We start from the raw sequence: 6,277 nt of genomic DNA on the forward strand, positions 1-6,277 counted from the left end.
AAGGCCTCCTAGAGGAAGTGATATAGAAACTCGGGTCTGAAGAATGCATCACAGCCAGGCAGGGCTGGTGGTGCAGTGAGGAGGGCTGGGGTGCAGTGAGGAGGGCTGGGGATGCAGTGAGGAGGGCTGGGGATGCAGTGAGGAGGGCTGAGGGTACAGTGAGGAAGGCTGGAGGTGCAGTGAGGAGGGCTGGGGTGCAGTGAGGAGGGCTGGGGATGCAGTGAGGAGGGCTGGGATGCAGTGAGGAGGGCTGGGGATGCAGTGAGGAGGGCTGAGGGTACAGTGAGGAGGACTGGGGGTGCAGTGAGTAGGGCTGGGGGTACAGTGAGGAGGCTGGGGGTATAGTGAGGAGGCTGGGGGTGCAGTAAGGAGGGCTGGGGTGCAGTGAGGAGGGCTGGGGGTGCAGTGAGTGTTGTGGGGTCAACCCCTGGGTTCAAAATAAGACCACCGGAGGCTAATGATTGATTTAAAAAAACAGGCAAGGATTTATTGAAAAACTGGCCAGGACGGCCGGCCGCGGGAGCACCATGGGCAGGTGGGCCCCATACGACCCCGCACTGATCCAGGTGTACGCAATCCCTTTTAAAGCTTCAAACCACAGGAATTTCCCTTTGTTCTAAATTCTAAAGGCTGGGAACATTGGAATGTGGCCCTATCTTGCCCATAATACAAAAGCAGAACTCAGAGGTTAATCTCTAAAGGTTATCTATAGTTTCTACCCCTGAAGCTACTGAGTCAGTGGGAGTCAATCTCCTGTAACTACCCTATTGTTTAAGCAAGTAACCGAAGGTCAAAGTCAGAATAGTGGGGTTAAAATTCAAACAGCAGTTTTTACCAAAGTATGGTTACTATCATATTTCAGTGAGGACGGTGTTCCAGGCAGAGGAAGTCCCTGGTGTGAGGCCCAGCTCTGGGACTCAGCACCAAGGTTTCTGACGGGATCCAGGAGACAAAGGCATTTTCTCCAGCTGCTTTTGAACCTTCAGGCAGCTCCAGCAGAGCCGGGCACATCCGCCTCCTTTGGCCTTCCTGTGTGTGTGCTCATGTCTGCCTGAGGGGCGAATGAGTCGCTTGGCCCAGGGACGTGTCTCTGTGGCTGCCCCCCTCCCACCCCCACCCCCACCCCCCCCCCACCCCCCGCTAGATGGCCCAGGGCCAGCGACAGGGTAGGGGCTCCATGTCTGCTGGATGGTTTTGTTGCAAGTTCATGATCTCCCACAGAGAGGACAGAGATCCAGGCACAATGACTCATTCGCTCATCAGATATTTGTTGAGCATCTACTGTGCATCAGATGTGGCTGAGCACTGAGGATTTAAAGGAGAGCAAGCTAACAAGGTTCCTGCTGGGATGGAGCTGACATTCCACTGGGGGAGACACTGTGGGCGGAATATCAGATAGGATGACAGCTGGAAAGAGAAGGAAACGGGACTTGTGCTAAGAGGGTGGGAGGAGGTAGGGGGGTAGCCCGGGAGCCTGCCAGGGATGTGGACCTGCAGGAAGTGCAGAAGGTCAGATAAGGGCACCCTATAGAGATGGAGAAATAGAAAGAAAACCACTGAGGCTGGAGGGCCAGGAATGAGGGTATGGGGTCCAGAGGGTGTGGGAGAGGAGAGAGGGGAGAGAGATGAACCTGATGCCACAGAACCCTGTGGGCAAGGGAAGGTTTTGGATTTTTTTTCCCCCAAGTCAACTAGGAAACCTAAGTCTAAGCAAGGATGTGGCAGGGATCTATCTGCACTTTTATTTATTTTATTTATTTTTAAAAAATATATTATATTGATTTTTTACAGAGAGGAAGGGAGAGAGATAGAGAGCTAGAAACGTCGATGAGAGAGAAACATCGACCAGCCGCCTCTTGCACACCCCCTACCGGGGATGGCCCGCAACCAATGTACATGCCCTTGACTGGAATCGAACCCGGGACCTTTCAGTCCACAGACCGACGCTCTACCACTGAGCCAAACCGGCTTCGGCTCTATCTGCACTTTTAAAAAATCATGGTGCCCTAGCCAGTTTGGCTCAATGGATAGAGCGTCGGCCTGTGGACTAAAGGGTCCCAGGTTCGATTCTGGCCAAGGGCACATGCCCAAATTGCAGGCTCGATCCCCAGTAGGGAACACACAGGAAGCAACTGATTAATGATTCTCTCTCATCAGTGATGTTTCTATCTCTCTCTCTCCCTCTTCCTTTCTCTCTGAAATCAATAAAGAAATGTATTTTAAAATAATAATAATAATTTAAAAATTAAAAATCATGGTAGCTCCAAACAAAGAATGCTATGGCTCTCCTCCTTCCCCTGATGGATAGATTCAGGTTATATTTTCAAGGACTTTTCAAAACAACCTGCTAGTATATTGGACCTGGGTTCAAGGGAAGGAAGAGTCCTGGAAGGTTAGTTACTCTGTTTCCTCATCTGCAAAATACTAGCAAAAGTCCGGATGACTGTAGACCACAGATGAAGCTACAGTATGAATGGAATGACATTATTCTTCGTGTTGTAGCTGGTGTGTGTGTGTGTGTGTCCAGAGTGGGATTAAGGATGAAACATGGCACCATCCCCTCTCCCCACGCAATCCTTTCCAGGTAACATTTGTGTTACTGTATCTCTCCTTACCCTCCAAAGCAGCCCTGAGTATTGAAGAGGGAGGAAAAGGTCCTTGGGTTTTTAAATCAACTTTTTATTATTATGATTAATCCTCACCAGAAGATATTTTTCCATTGATTTTTAGAGAGATTAGGAGGGAGAAGGAGAGACACACACAGAAAGAGAAACATGGATGTGAGAGATACATCAACTGGTGGCCTCCCACACAAGTCCTGGTAAGGGCCAGGGATCGAGCCTGCAACCGAGATATGTCCTCTTGACTGGAATTAAACCAGAGACCCTTCAGTCCATGGGCCAGCATTCTATCCACTGAGCCAAACAAGCTAAAACACCTCTTTTTCCAAATAACTTCTATCAGCCACAGGCAAAGAACCATCCATCCATACAGTCATTCAGTTAACCTTTAGTAAGCATCCCCATGTGCCTGGCACTATGTTAAGAGCTTTATACATTAATTATAGATGTTATATCCATCAACTCTTTACAAGAACTCTATGCAGTGATGTTATTATTTATTTTCCAGATGAGGAAACTGAGGCACAGGGTAAAAAGGCCTGCCGTCTGTTCTCTGCAGAACTTGTAGACCAGTAAGGCCTAAAATCCAAGCCAGTAAGTCCAGCCACACTTTGGACAGAACCCACTGGATGCCCCTTAGACATCTTATATTCAACAGCTCAAGGGAATTTGTCTCTCTTCCCCAGAAGTCTGTTCCCTGGCTCCTCATTTCCCCAACCCCTACCTGGCCATTTGCCTGTCATTCCTGCCCCTCCCTGGAAGATCTAATCAAACTCCAAAGCCCTCCTTATCTTTGGAAACTCCACCAAGCCAGTCCTCTCCCCACCTCCCACCCCCCCAGCATTTATTTATCCCCACCCCACTGCATCCTTCCTGCAGTGGCTCCTCACCGTCCTATATCAGGGATGAAGTACATACTGAAACCACTTCTGGGATCTCCAGTTCCACCTCTGCTTCTCTCTATGGGTTGCTGGTGTTGGGGTTCAGAGCTATTCACCCCCAAGGTATTCTGTGGTATGTGGATTGTTTTGAGCTAAGGGTAATTTTAGCTGCAGGCTCAAGAGAAACTTTCGCCCCTCCCTTTAACTACCTAAAAGAATTTGAATTAGAGGCCTTGCCCATAATAAGAAATTACCAGGGATAACATTTTTGGCCCACCTATATGGCAAGGCAAACTTTTGTTGACTGATTATCTGCTCTTTTTATCTTTCTGCAGTGGCTCTTAGAAGCCTCAGAGCACCTAACCTCATCCCTAGCTCAGGGTGTTATACACCCATGTTCTCTTTTTATCTCTGAACTTCTCCTGCATGTTTGTCTTGGACTCCCATGCATGCATATGTGTGTATTAAATTTGGTTCTTTTACATATGTGTGTATTAAATTTGGTTCTTCTCATACATATGTGTGTATTAAATTTGGTTCTTTTCTCTTGCTAATCTGCCACATGGCTGTTTGATTATTAGATCAGCCAAAGGAGCCTTGAGGATAGAGGAAAGTTTGCTCCTGGCTATAGCAGCATCGCTATGGGAAGGACTCTGTAGGAAGTTTTGTGTTTTTAAAAAATATATATTTTATTGATTTTTTACAGAGAGGAAGGGAGAGGGATAGAGAGTTAGAAACATTGATGAGAGAGAATCATCAATCAACTGCTTCTTGCACACCCCCTACTGGGGATGTGCCCGCAACCAAGGTACATGCCCTTGACCGGAATCGAACCTGGGACCTTTCAGTCCCCAGGCCGACACTCTATCCACTGAGCTAAACCGGTTTCGGCAGGACTCTGTAGGAAGTTTTTATCAAATAGTGGTTCTGTCTGTCTGAGCTGCTCAGTAGGATGGCAGGATAACAAAGATGAAGATTTGGTGATCAGGCTGCTAGGGTCCAAATCTTGGCTCTTCTAAGTGTTACCAGCATGATGGGGCAAATTACTCAACCGCTCTGAATCTCAGTTTTGCCGTGTAAATCGGGGGTATAGTACCTACCTCCCAGGGTTGCCTTGAGAATGAAATAATGCATTGCAAGCAACACTGTAGCAGACCGTCAGAACTCTCTGATGCAATTTGAGCTCGAGGGAGCAACGAAGTCCCACCTATTCTGGTGCTCTCTCCTCTGAGACAAGCCATTATGTAGACTTGACAGTGTGTAAGATAATAAATAAATAACAAATAGGATAATGCATCTACAGCAGTTAGCAGTACCCCAATAATGGTTGGCCTGTATTTTGAGCCAGGGTTCCTGTAACACACTTGAGTCCTGCAAAGTGGTATTGTGGGCAGGAACCCTGGATTCTCTCTGAGTGACTCACAAAAATTCCTTTTCTCTGCTGTTCAGTTGTCACATCTGTACTAAACGTCGGTTCAAGGGGCTCCACTGAGCCCCCAATCACCCGGATTCTGAGTCCTGCCTGGTCTTTGTCATCCCTGACCCACCTGACACCTTTTCCAAGGAAGCCCACTTTCCAAGGAAGAAGGCAAGACTCCTTTTGGGTCTCTCCAGCTCTGCTCCCCGGGGCCTCGTCATGGCTGACCGACTTTGTGACTCATCCCTTCCGGGGTCCCTGTGCTTCCTGCTCCCAGTGGGTGCTAATGGGTTAATCAGACACACTAATGGAACTGACAGGAACTCAGCCTTAGCTCCCTAATAGGTCTCCCGTCAGCACCCGCCCCCCCCCCCCCCCCCCCCAATGTAACTCGATGCCTTCACCCTGGAAAAAGGCACTTAGGGATTTCCTGTCAGCTCCAATCTGCTGGCTCCTGACATCTTCAAAGGCAGAAGGCTGGAGAGGGAGGGCGGGCTGACAGAAGTGGGGACAGGGTGGGAGGGGCCCTGAACCAGCAGGCAGGACGTCCACGCTCTCTCACCTCAGCTCTGCCACTGACTTGCTGTGTGCGTGTGCACAAATTCCCCTCTCTGGGCCTCAGTTTCCTCATTTGTAACATGTATCATCTAAGTACTTACATTATCTGACTGAGTCTCACAGAGGCCACCTTGAGGGAGGAGCAGCAGTTTAGAGAAGTGATGTGACCTGCCCAAGGTCACCCAGCTAGAAAGCCACAGAAGCCTGGCATCAAACCCGCCCTCCTCCCTCCCGAGACCACCTAGCAATTATAGCAGAGCGCTGATCCCCACAGTAACCCCTCCTTTTGCATGAACGAATGAATGGATGAGTGAAAGGGCAGATTATACACACCTGGACTGAGTGACATGGCTGAGTGACAGACATCCCAGCTTTTAAACATTTCCCATCTTCACCTTGTGTGTGTGTCTCCAAGTGGGAAAAGGCAGGAGCATTCTCTTTGTGTGCCAGGTGCCGTACCAATGGCCCATGTGGCTATCTGCTCTGCACGAGGGGGAGGGGGGGCGAGCAGTGGGGTGACCCCAGGGAGCCTCCTGGTAGCTATGGGCTCTCCCCCAGGGGTCTCTGCTATCTTGTGAGAGCGTGTCTCTGGCTGGCTGCCCACCCCCGCTCGCCAGCCAGAGCTTCTGAGCTCATCCATCACCCCGTGCACTCTGTCAGGCTGTGTCTCAGAGGAAGACAAGTCAGCTGAAGAACCAGGCTCAGGAGGCAATCGAAGAAGACTCTAGGGGTGGAGAGAAGGCCCAGAAGACAGCAGGGACTGGATCGATGCCCGCTCCACATAATGAGGGTCGATTAGA

The 6,277-nt window shown here is 49.6% G+C and overlaps 1 protein-coding gene across 1 annotated transcript in view; it reads right to left on the bottom strand.

Moving 5' to 3' along the window:
• Positions 1-5,937, bottom strand: part of FABP6 (fatty acid binding protein 6) — a 31,395-nt gene extending 25,458 nt beyond the window's left edge. The window contains exon 1 of the mRNA XM_084884145.1: positions 5,811-5,937. The gene's annotated coding sequence lies outside the window, so the exon portion shown is untranslated. The remainder of the gene's footprint in view (positions 1-5,810) is intronic.
• Positions 5,938-6,277: the final 340 nt, after the last annotated feature.

This window comes from Pipistrellus hanaki, assembly GCF_964339955.1.
Source record: "Pipistrellus hanaki genome assembly, chromosome: 5".
In the NCBI taxonomy this organism is placed as follows: Eukaryota; Metazoa; Chordata; class Mammalia; order Chiroptera; family Vespertilionidae; genus Pipistrellus; species Pipistrellus hanaki.